The 12,360-nt window shown below is 39.7% G+C and overlaps 1 protein-coding gene across 1 annotated transcript in view; it reads left to right on the top strand.

Annotated features, from left to right (window-relative positions):
- The window catches only part of WNT7A (Wnt family member 7A), a 99,812-nt gene that overhangs the window by 70,651 nt on the left and 16,801 nt on the right, over positions 1-12,360 (top strand). The window lies entirely within an intron of this gene.

Genomic DNA, 12,360 nt, shown 5'->3' with positions numbered 1-12,360 from the left:
GTAAAGGTGAAAGTTACACTAAAGTTTGGTTTAAATGCTTAATTAGACACTTGTTGGCAGAAAACTCTGGAGTCACAAAGCCCTGAACAGTTACCAAAAGCAATAATTGCTAAAATTTGCTGTACAAATAGAACAAACTTTTGCTTTAAAGGAAAGAATTTCCAGGTATTTCGCAGTAAACAATTAAAAAATCGATGAAATTAAGAACAACCTTATAGTACAAGTACACAAACAAGGCCTGTTTTGGTACTGGAAGAATGTAGAATGGATCTATTAAAGGATAAGGGTTTCAGGTAATTGCACAGAGGATGCTTGGCTCTGCATGCCCAATTAGTGTCAAAAGGGACTAGTGTTAATTTGCATTAGAGCTGGTTATTGAAATGACCCCTGAGCTTGCTGGTACCTAAAAGTGAGCTGCACCTGATGATCCACATTTGGTCCTCTGGGACAAACAGAAGGAAAGCGTCAATATTCACAGACTCCAAATCAGATCTAAGGCAACATGTATTGCTAGTGCTCTAGTAATAGGGTCTCTTGGTAGTATCAGCTGGTGGCCTACCCTAAGGAAACTAGCCCTGCCTTAAGCATGCTAGAACTTATACTAAATATAAGGCCACTCTTCTCTTACAGGGCTATTCCCACAAGAGGTTTCAATTGAGTCATAGCGCATACTGTTATCTTTTATATACAGGGTATATAAATCCTGCAGTCATAAAACAATTAACTATTGAGATGGCACAATAACATGTAAATAAAGAAGTTAAATAAGGAGTCAAGAAAATGTGTCCAAAAGGCTTGGATTAAGACCTTGGTTAAAAAAGAAAAGCTCCAGGAAACATAAACAATGAAATGGTGGAGATGCTTTTCTGCAAAAGCATGTCTTACAGGTGATGGCAAACTCTTTGTGAACTGCCTGGGATCTAGCAACGCTAGCGTTCACACTACCATCTGGAGTATGTATCCTCCCTGTGGTCTTTATTTCACAGAAGTTTCTTCAAAACTTTGTCATGTTTGGTGGAAATTACTAAAAAGGTGCAGCCATTACCAGTGGGACATGAGAAGATAGGAAGGCAGAAGGGAGCCAGACATCAAGTGAGTACTTCTGCTTTGTTTTCTGAGGAAATCAACCTGAGAAGTCTGGCTTGCTATAGCTGGAGAAAATTTAGACTAAAAGGTATAATCAAAGTCTTAAAATATTTTCCAGAAAATTATGGATTTAAATAATCATGCTAAGGAATACTTTAGCATTAAGATTTTTTTGGTAATTCTATTCAACAAAGCTATACTTGTATATTAAGGTTTCCCTTCAAGAGAGATTTAGAAAATTAATATCTGATTAATACATTAAACGTGCTACAGATGTGCATGGCTTCTTTTGTTGATGGGTTTATATACTGGTGAAACTGATGCTTAGAAGGTGTTGTTACAGGCATCCTACGACCTTCTGAACTAAAGACCTAGAGCAACTGGTTAATCCTTTGATCAAAACATCAGTCTTGATATCAAGACTCATTTATACATGGCTTATAAAGAGGAACTATTCATGGTATTGCTGGATGCTGCTACTCAACTAATCCATAAGTAGTAAACAGGTAGATCTATTAAGAAGAATCGACAGCTATTTCTGGTCTGGAGGGTGAGCTGACTGAGGGGAATTACCTGTATCAATACGGTAAACCTTAAAAGCGAATTTCTCTTAATATGTGATTGCTCACCTGTAAGACCAAAGCTTCAACTATTGCTTAAAATACCTGTTAGAATGAAAAGGAGAAAATCTAATAAGCCCGGTAAGAAAGACAGAAAGCCAAAGAGGTTTGCTTACATTGCACTAGGCATTATGCATAAATTTAGGAAATTCCACTTTCTTCAGTATAGGAGGAAATTTTCATTGACAACAGGCCAGAAGATCCTTGTTAAAATTCTTGGCTTGGATACGGGCATGCTGATCTTGGCAGCCGCGAGGCTACAGAGATAGGCTCTGCTGGTAGGATCTTATCTCTGATAAGTGGAAGCTATTTGAAAATATGGAAGTGTGGACCTATTGTCCCAGCTGCAACTGGAGGGGGAAAACTCTTATGTATAAAACTTAATTTGAAAGTCTTCCTTGTGGAAGGAAGGAATTGTTCTCACAAGAATATTTCAATTAACACCAAGATCATGTTACTTTATAATAATGCAAATATTTTGAATTATAAACACAATGTGTGTGGAAATATGTTCATAAAAACACAGTGTGCTATTGTGATCAGATTTTTGCCTTATGATAACTAGAATAATTTCATGCTGATTAGATGGAGTAGTAATGAGAAATTTCTTTTAAAATGACAAGAATAGCTATCACTTTCCCAAGCAGCTGGTGCTTGATGTGCCAGCAGGGTGATATCCCACCCAGGGTACAACCATCCTTGGCAGTGGGCTTGAAGCCTCTGCCACAGTCTAGGTCATGTTATCCCTGCAAAATAGTGTGACTGAAGGGAATGGAAGTGAGTTTGAGACAGCTCAGGTGCACCTTCCTGCTGAATAGACAGTAGGTGGGCAGAGTGGGCAATGGGTATGGCTCCAGCGTCATTTACCAAGTTGTGAACAGTATGTTAGGCATTAGGATTGAATCATAAAGATGTCACTTTGTGAATCAAACTTGAAGATACCTCTTGCTTCTGTCTAGACCAAAGGAGTTGATGAAGAAGTTAAGCTAGGAAATATTGCATTTTTATAAAGGCGGTACTGAAAGCTAATATAGAATCACCTTGAAATCACCTGAAAAGCTTGATAGAAAGGAAAACCATTCCTTGTTTCCTAAAAACTGCTGACTTGGAGAACTAAAATTTATGTAAGTATTTCAGCATGAGAAATATGCCTTGCATTGTGTTATTTGCTGAGCACCTAAGGGTTAACTCTCATACTTTGGTATGCAACTAAATGAACCTATAATTAACTGTGTGTGGCTATTGGTTAAAAATGTTTGGAAGCAATATGAAGTGATTATTTTGCAACTAATACTCCTGCCAGTACCTGGCTTTATTAGTTTAGCACAAGAGGTGTTTTCTGATTAGTTGTCTGGAACAAGTAAGACTGTTCTTTTGGTTTCTATCACTCTTTGGAAACTTTTCTCTTGACAGCTTAAGCATTTGTCAAAATGCTCTACCTGGTTGCTCCCATTTCTTTACTATACAATGCCAGCACCACTTCATTTGGGTGCTTCACTACCAGTGGGGAGAGTTACATGGAAGATGAAGTTTAGTGGGAATGAGTCAGCCCTTACCGTTCCTCTCTCTGTGTACATTAGCTGTGATGAGGATGAATTCCAGCTGCGTAATTTCCTGTTTTCCCTACATTTTTTATATGAAGAATGACTCAGGCTCCAGGACATAGCTCAAAGTGATGGGCAGCAATGACTCCCCTGCCTGAATAACCCCCAAGACTTTAACTCATTTTGTTCCTAAACTGAAGAGTGTAAATAAGTTTAGTTCATCTTATCTGGGAGTACTTCCAATTTCTTCAGAAATAGCGTGCTAAAATATAACCTATAAGCACAATTACTTTCTTTCTTTTTTTAAAAAATCCACTCTGTCCTACATTTTAATGACAGCTTGATGCATTGGCATTTAGAAGCCCAGAGTATGGATGAAGATCACTGTCCCAAGACCAAAACTAAAAACAGACACACTGGACGTAGGATGCTAGAAGAATTATATTGACTTCAAAGAGGTCAGGGTCGGCAGACATCACTCAGTTAAGAAGATTTAATTGACTTCATTATTCTGATCTATACATTGACTGCAGGACTGAGCTGCTAGACTGAAGTAGGGATTAGAGAAAATGGCATTTTTAACAATGGATATTCATCATCTTTTTAATACATGGCAAAATACCTCACAGATCACTATTTTAGAGAGGCCAGTTTTAGAAGTATCAGTATTTTGGAGTTATTTTTAATTTGTGACCAGATTGTAAGGAAGGTAGATACAACCTAAGAAGAAATGTTATGTTGGTAACACGTCCAAATCCAGACAAATTGCTGCCTCATTTTCTTTGTAAACTGTCTTAATGCCAGTGAACACCATGTTGTTTCTTCATTTTCAAAACTCCTTGATCATCATCTTTTATTCACTTCTGGCACGAGCATGATATCCAGTATCTTTTTGGAGAGGAAGATGCCTACTGTAGGAAAGTTATGTAGTGATAGGAAGGTAAACTACACAATATAACCAAAACCTCTATCTGTAATTCTGTAACTCTATCCTCCTTTCCAGTCTATTTTAGCTTCATTGTATCAGGTAGGCCAGACAAAAAGACTATTCAGTATCTCATAAACTAAAATCCATCATAGCCACAGTGTTGGTTTTGCTTGGACAGCAGCAAACAACGATCCTGGATAAACTTTCCCTTAATCTCACAATCCCATTTCATAAGGGGCTAGAAAATCACACTTTCACTTAAACAAATGTGGAATATAAAATATCATGTTGAATGTCTTTAAGAAAATTCACCTATATACCAATAATAGTGGGTGAATGCACATTAAAAGAAACCATATTTTTTTCAGGAGTGTTTTTTCCAAGTTCCTTTTTATGACTAATCTTTAAACTTCCTGCGTGATGACACTTACTTGGCACTGCATTGATCCAGTCTAATCTAGGTGATAATGGGTCTCCCAAGAGTTATTTTTTAAAAAGAAGTATTTTATCAAACACATTGACAGTTAGGTTTTCAGATCATTTCCATTTTTTCTGTTAAAATATTTGCCTTGCTTTTGAATAGAAAGGTCACAGAATCATAGACTCATTTAGGTTGGAAAAGACCTTTGAGATCATCAAGTCCGACTGATGACCCAGCACTGCCGAGCCCACCACTGAACCATGTTCCTGAGCACCACATGGACAAGTTTTTTAAATGCATCCAGGGATGGTGATTCCACCACCTCCCCAGGCAGGCTGTTCCAATGCTTGACCACCCTTTCAGGGAAGACATTTTTCCTAATATCCAATCTAATTTTCCTAATACCCAATCTAAACCTCCCCTGATGCAGCTGGAGGCCGTTTCCTCTTGTCCTGTCACTTGTTGTCTGGGAGAAGAGCCCAACATCCCCTGCCTACAGCCTCCTTTCAGGTAGTTGTAGAGAGCGATAAGGTCCCCCCTGAGCCTCCTCCTCCCCATACTAAACAATCCCAGTTCCTTTAGAACCCACGAAACCAAAATGCAAGTCAGTCCAGTCTTGCAGACAGAGGTACCCAGAAGCCATCACAGCAGCAACCCCTCAATAGACTCTCAAGCCAATTTTCAGCTACTGAGCTTTTTGTCATTAGCAACTGAGAAAAAAAAGTCTCACACCTGGACCCCCCCATCTCACAGTCTGTTTGCCCACAGACGGTAGGAACATGCTACTTTCAGTATATTTCTTGATATAAAACTTGCCTAAGCATTATTTTGGTAATTCGTAGTTGAGAAAAACTTTTCTAGCAGGACTTGCTGCCAACAGGAGGAAGGGTGGGAAAGAAGGTTTTGCATTTGATATTACACAGAAAACTCTGTCATCCACCACATCCCTTAAGAGTATGCGAAACTCAACCTGAAGCTCATGGTTCCAGTAGGTGAATTAATGGTTTCGATTTACATTTTGATGACCAGAGAGAGAGAGAGGGAGAAACAGGGTGCAGGTTCTTTCTTTCTGGGGAAAACTGGAATGTGTTCATGAGAGACGTAAAAAGGCAAGGAATCCCACAGGCTAGCTTGCAGCTGTTATCAGATATGATGGAAAAGGGAGAGGGTGAGGGAGAAGAGAATACCTGGCATCAGACCTGCTCTGAGGGGGGACTGCCTGATGTGGCAATGTGGATTTCTGCTTATATCATTCCTCTCGAATCCGTATCAGATTTTGCTGAGCTATTAACATCAGGTGTTGCCACATCATGCCCACTATCTCTGCAAGCAGTATCTTGATGAAGATAAATAAAAACTTAAGAACCTTATTTGACTTTCACAGGCCATGATTAGTTTTGCAGAGCTGTCAGAGAAAAAATATTGGGGAATGAGCAAGCTAGATACAGACTCTGAGCTACATACGTGGAATACACATTCATAGTTACTTTTGCAAAACTGAGAGGGTTTTGGCAGAAGTTTATCCTAGGAGCAGCTACAGCGGGAGATAAGGTGTTCTCCTAGAAGGACTCCTCAGTGACAGAAAACTGAAGTATTATGACACCTTATTTTATTTCATGTAGGACTTCCTACAGTTTGAAAAAAGGCAAGGGCCATGCCTAGTGGTTTAATTTGAGAAGAGCATTATTAGGTTGTGTAAGAATCTGTCCCATTAAATCTGTTTCTAAAAAAAATTATGTCCGTTTATTCTAAGTCCAACGATTTTTTGAAAATAACAATTTTAAATTAAAAAAAAACCCAATTATGAAATCCCATCACATTTATTTTCTACTGCTCTTTCATTTTTGGTCCCAGAAGTGGTGATAAATTGATTTAGTACATGGCAAGTCATGAAGGTTATCAGAAGTTTAAGAAAAATATGCAGGAGAAAAATATTTGTGGCTGCATGCCTCTCAGCTTTTACTGGCCTTGCTCTCTGACTTCTGTGTTCACTTGCTATTCTGCACAGTGCTAGTCATTTAATGAAGGGTACTAGGTCTTCTGTCCTCTAATTTAAGCGATACAACTTACCCAAGGAAAGAGAACACAGCACGAGTACTGTGACCATCCAGAAAGACCAATAGTTTTTTCTTTACTTGTTTGGTATATTGTGGAAATAGAAGCTGCATTTAGAAAATAATTGCTGCATATAGTCAACTTTTTTATATAGCCAAATGAAAGGGCAACTAACATCCCAGGGCAGAAAGCACAAAAGTGATTATGAAACTATAAAATTCACATAAGATATGTAAGGAACCTCCTGCTTTGTTGTGACAGCAAAAAGTCAGAAACAGTACGCAAAAGGTTAAACTTATGAAAATGCAAAATTTCTGAAGTCTTCATTTTTAAGCTTATCATGAGTTAGAATCTGCAAAAAAGTGTTTCTGCTCTTTAAAATAGGATATCCATTATTGAAGGTATATGGTGGCATTCAGAAATACCACCCATCTGTGATACTTCTAGCATTATGTCATTTATCAGCATTCTCTTGGCTGTCTTCATAATTAGTCCTCAGATCAGCATGTTGCCTGATTTTCTTTAGACACCTATTCCAAGGAAAATGCAATGGTGTTTTGATTGATGTAGGTCACATGCTGTGGTGATTTCCCAGTCACTTTTTAATTTGAAACAAAAAATTGCATGTAGTGAGAAAAATGGTTCAACCTGCTAGCGCAGTAGTATTTCTGGGATAGTCATGGCTCACAGTGTTCAGTGTATTGAATTTGATACTGACTTCAGATATTATTGTTTTGCACAGATTTACTAATCAAAAATGTGACAAAAAATGTCTTTCGGCTGTGCTTAATAAGGGCTTCATAATATGTTCAACAGAAATAGAAAGGCTGTCTGGAATGAGTCACTCTTAATATGGGACACAATCAGTTCCAAACTCATCCACAGTTAGTTAGATTGCCATAGGATATCAGTGCAAAATATGTTTCTACACAACACATTTTACAACAGCTCTATTAATATAGTTAGTGAACATCCACTGATGGGAAATAATCTTTTCTGTTTAAATATGCCTTTGCTAACTTTAAACTTGCATTTGGGTACTCTTTTCTCATGCTGTTTCTCACATTTCTTGATGATTTCATAGGATTTGTCTTCAACAGTGATGTTTCTTCTTTTATGCTCTCTCATGCTTATTTTTGCTTCCCAGTCAAAAAGCACCAAGTATTATTTCTACTTTCAGAGCTCTAGTGTTAAGGCAGTCCTACAAGTTACTTAAACAGTAGCATCCAGATTGCTGTCACACTTGAATAAAACAAGTGGCAGAGTTATTTTCTAGTCATTTTATCTAGACATAGTCCTTTTACTGCTTGTCAAATCAATCTTACATACACATCCACTGCCCTTTTCAGTGCCTAGTCTCACTCTAGACCTCATTGCCAGTTGCTGTAGATATGATTTGGTTCTTAAGTAAGTTTGTTGAAAGAGTAATATGATGTAGCTTTATTGTGTTAGCTTAAAACAATATTTGTACTCAATGAATCCTTCTTCAAAAGCAAAAAACATACCTCTACATCATTCCTGAAATTTGACGAGCTCTGTCTTATAGCTATAGTTGCCTCTGAAAGTAATATAAATCGTAGCTCCCCATCTGCCATAAACTGAAAGGGGCAGGTTTGCATCTGTCCATTGGCCTCCCCAGCCCACAGAAATGTTGTGACCACTCTCCAAGCCCTGCCATGTTCTTCTCTGGAATGAAAAAGGCACAGTTTTTTTTTGCCAACAGTTGTGTTTCCTTTGACCTACAGTGAAGGTATGTGTGCAGGCACTGGTAGGAGACAGGTATTTCCTGACCTAGATGATCTGATGTCAGGCAAAATTAGGGAAGATTATGGCCGTGGTGGGATAGGAATCAGTGTCTGTTGTCTCACTAATTACATCTGCTTCACATGTAGACTGGAGTCTGAGTTATTTCTGATGAAGCAGTAAAGGGTCCCTGGCCTTAGGCACGATGGTGCTCACTGTGAGGCAGGGCTCAGTTTCCATGGGAATCCTGTCGGTGAAGGAGAATGCACTGGATATGCGACGGTCACTGTATTTCATGCTGTAAGTCCTTCAGGACAGCTTTGACATCAAGTGCTTTAGAGTTCTGCTGGCCAAACCCAGGGCTGTGAGGTACCTCAGCCTTTCCGAGCGGCTGCAGGGCAGCAGTGACAGCACCCATAAGCATATGCCACTCCAGCACCAAGTCACACCAGCCAGCACTTTCTGCTGGTTTCAGTGAAAAGCAGGACCATTGGCTCAGCCAGCCCCCAGCCACCCTGCCCACTGCAGGACCATGGTGCTGGTACCAGCCCATGCAGCTCCTGGGCTGCAGGGTTCTCCAGAGCTACAGCTTGCCACCCTCACATGACGCACCCTATGCATTCTCTGCAAAACTGGAGGTGAAGAAAAAACATGTTAAGTTCCTAATGGCAGTGCCCAAAGCTACTATATCTGAAGATAACATCAATAGAGAGCGCCAGCGCAAGTTCTCTTCACACAAACTATTTCCCAGAGGCTAATGGCAAGGGGGAGAGAGTAAAACAAGTACTGACAGTTTACTGTAGGAGCTCAAAGAAAAAGTGGACAAAGCTAAAAGAACTACAGCTCTTTGTTTGCATTTAATCCAGTTCAGAGCATTCACTGGTGCATACAGATTTACTTTCCATGGCTGACGGAGTTGGGTATGGTCATTTGGTAAGAAACAGAGGAACTAGGATTTACATTTTGTGCCCTTCAGACTCTTATGTTTTAGGAAAAGTCAGCCTATAATATATATAAAGTTTTAATCTAATGTAAAAAGTGTGACCTGCTGGCTAATACTTTCAAAGAAACAAACTCTGATCTTGAAAAGTGAAGAACACTTTCTGTTTTTAACACAGACCAAGTTTTTAAGGGGTAGAGAGCTTCTTTTGGCTAATGGAAACAAAGGGAAAGACCGAGGCCTCTTGTCCCTACCCAAAGAATCCCCTATTTTATTTTCTTCCTTCTCTTTTCAACTCCAATCTTGAATTTATAAAGGCACTGATTTATCAGAGGCTACTAGAATAATGTAATGGTATTAAAATACCACTGTCCACATATTTTAATGCAAAACAAATAGGCCAAGCACCTGATATCACAGTACAATAAAACTATCAAATCACCATTGCAGGCTTTTACTTTTGCTGAGGATAGATGGTTCACGTTACATGTAGCCTATTTTCTAAAGGCTGTAGTGTCAATTCACCTCTGGCTGAATTTGCAAAACACCGGATTGAAAGGCAGCACCAGTGAGGAGGATATACACATAAGAACAGAACCAACAAAAGGGTTTGTGAGCCAAAGGTAGAGAGGGTTAGAAAAGGCAGGACTGGAAGGGAAAGTGAAATTGCAGAGTACAGGGAACCTAAATTAGGCAGATGTGTTGGAGCCATTTTGGCACAGCGTATTGGAAACTCACCCCCACCAAGTGCATAGAGAAAAGGGAAGGCTAGCCAGCAAATCTTAGGAACTTATATATGTATATATATGCAAACAAAAAACCCCCAATCCCCCCAAAAAAGAGAGAGAGAACAATAGATGTGGCATAGCATTAAAAGACAAAACACTTTCTCATCCTTCTGCCTCCTCCCATACACCTCCAAGCATTTTTGGTCATCTAAGAAGGACCCCTAGCACCTGGGCTCAACTAGTATTGCTCAATCTTCTCGTATTCAGACAAAACCAGACTTTTTTTTTATCCTAACCGCTCGTGCCCAACCTTAGCTGAGACCAGAAAAGCAGAAGCTTGTTCTGGTTGGCATCATGTCACCCGGAGCAGGAGACCAACACGTCACACAAGGCTGCCTGGTTGCTGAACTGCTCCAGATGCTTGCTCAGCTCTTTCCAATGGAACTACTCATTCTCTCAGAGATTGCTGGCTGTAAATGGGATATTAATGAAATAAACCAAAAAGCAATTTAAGCTATTTAACTACACTTCAGGAAAAAAGCCCTACCTGGATAGATGACACATGATGTATTTTGTATTAATGTTTCAAGTCAATTTGGCTGATCCTGATGGCAGGTGAGTTAGAAATATTTTGTTGCAAGTTTGAACATTGTACCAGGATACAAGGCCAGCCACGTGAACAAGAGTAGTGATCGAATTAGGGCTGAGAAATGTATCCCTGGCTAGTTTCAAATTAAAAAAAAGAGAGCTTTTGAAAAGGTACAAATGAGGCTGAAAGAATTTATGTTATTTTTCCGGTTTCTGTGCTAGAACTCCTTTTCTGTCTCCTCATCTATCTTCTATGTGTACTACCTTATGAATGAGTGAGCAATAAAAGAAGTATGCAGTGGCTGAGAGAGAAACTCAAGATAACAAGATAATGCAAAATGTAAGCCAAAGCCTGAGCAGAACTGCAAGTTAAGATGTAGATCTGAATTTAAAAGTTTCTCACATCTGAGGTTTAGGGCAGTCATTCGACAGTTTGCCTGAACAACTAATTTAAAAACAGTAGCAGAACACCTGACTTAATATACGCTAAGTTCACATCTGTCAAGATCTTGAACCTGTGCTTCCCAGGGGTTTCAATCCTGTCTTCAGACCACACGGGCTGACACTTCACTCATAGACTGAAATAAAAATACAGCTATTTTAATGCCTGTGAAATTCCAGTCTTCATTGAAAAGAGGCAGAGGAACAACAATGAGTAAAGAAGCAGCTGCAAGCTACCCTAAGATTAGGCAACAGCAATTACTGTGCCTAGGTGACACGGGAACAGCCTCAAGACCAACAGGTATGAGAATAATGAGCTAATACGTGCAGCCTTTAAATTACTTGTTCTAAGGCTGCCAAGGACAGGATGGAGCTATGCTCACCAGTGTTAGTGCACTACTTAGGATCTGCTGGCTGCACAACTTAAGATGTGCTCTTTTTTCTTGCCAGCCCCAGTTTATGCTGGGATCTTAGACTGGAAGTCCCAGCATGACATGCCTAGCCTTCGAGCTGGATGTGGGTCGTGCAATGTAGGCTGCCACCTTCAGCAGCAGCCAGCGACCGTATCTGCATGGTCAGCTTTCCACATGTCCACATCTGAAGATGGGGATCATAACAAAGGGTTAATTCGATTTTCCGTATCACTGACCTCCCTCCAGCCTTCTAGGCTGCCTAGATTCAGAGCTGCATGGATCATCTGGGGTTTCTCAGGGGAAAAATTTTGTGGCCGCTCCTTGAACCCAGATAATCTCTCTGACTGGGCTTTCCACTGCTAGTATGTCAGGTTAGGCAGAATTTAATCATCAAAATTATTATGGTCTCTTTCGAGCAAAGGCCAGTGGGGAATTAATTGCTGGAATTAGGTATATTTTCTAGCATGAACTCAATGTAGCTGCTAAGTGAAGTCAGTTATAGGTCTCAGGACAGACAGTAGGGACTAAGCTGGTCTCCAGTTTTATTTGGCAAAGACTGGGTTGGTAAACAAGCTGCAGGAGGGAAAAGATATAAGGATAAAGTTTCAAGGAATATGAAGGTAGATAAGAAGATGAAGCTTATCTTCAAATGGAAAGTAGTAACAACTCAGGCATAAGCACGAGAGATACCTACAAAGAAGAGGACATGAGACAGGATGGAGCAAGCCGTGATGTTGAGGTGTTTGAGACACTTGCACAGTATTAAGAAGGTAGAAAGTTTTTAACAACAATTGATAACAAAACATGAAACCAATTCCTCATTTTCACTCTAACCCTTTATGCTCTAAGACAG

Source organism: Falco punctatus (assembly GCF_963210335.1).
Source record: "Falco punctatus genome assembly, chromosome: 4".
Taxonomy (NCBI): domain Eukaryota; kingdom Metazoa; phylum Chordata; class Aves; order Falconiformes; family Falconidae; genus Falco; species Falco punctatus.
This window is presented reverse-complemented; position numbering and strand designations above follow the sequence as displayed.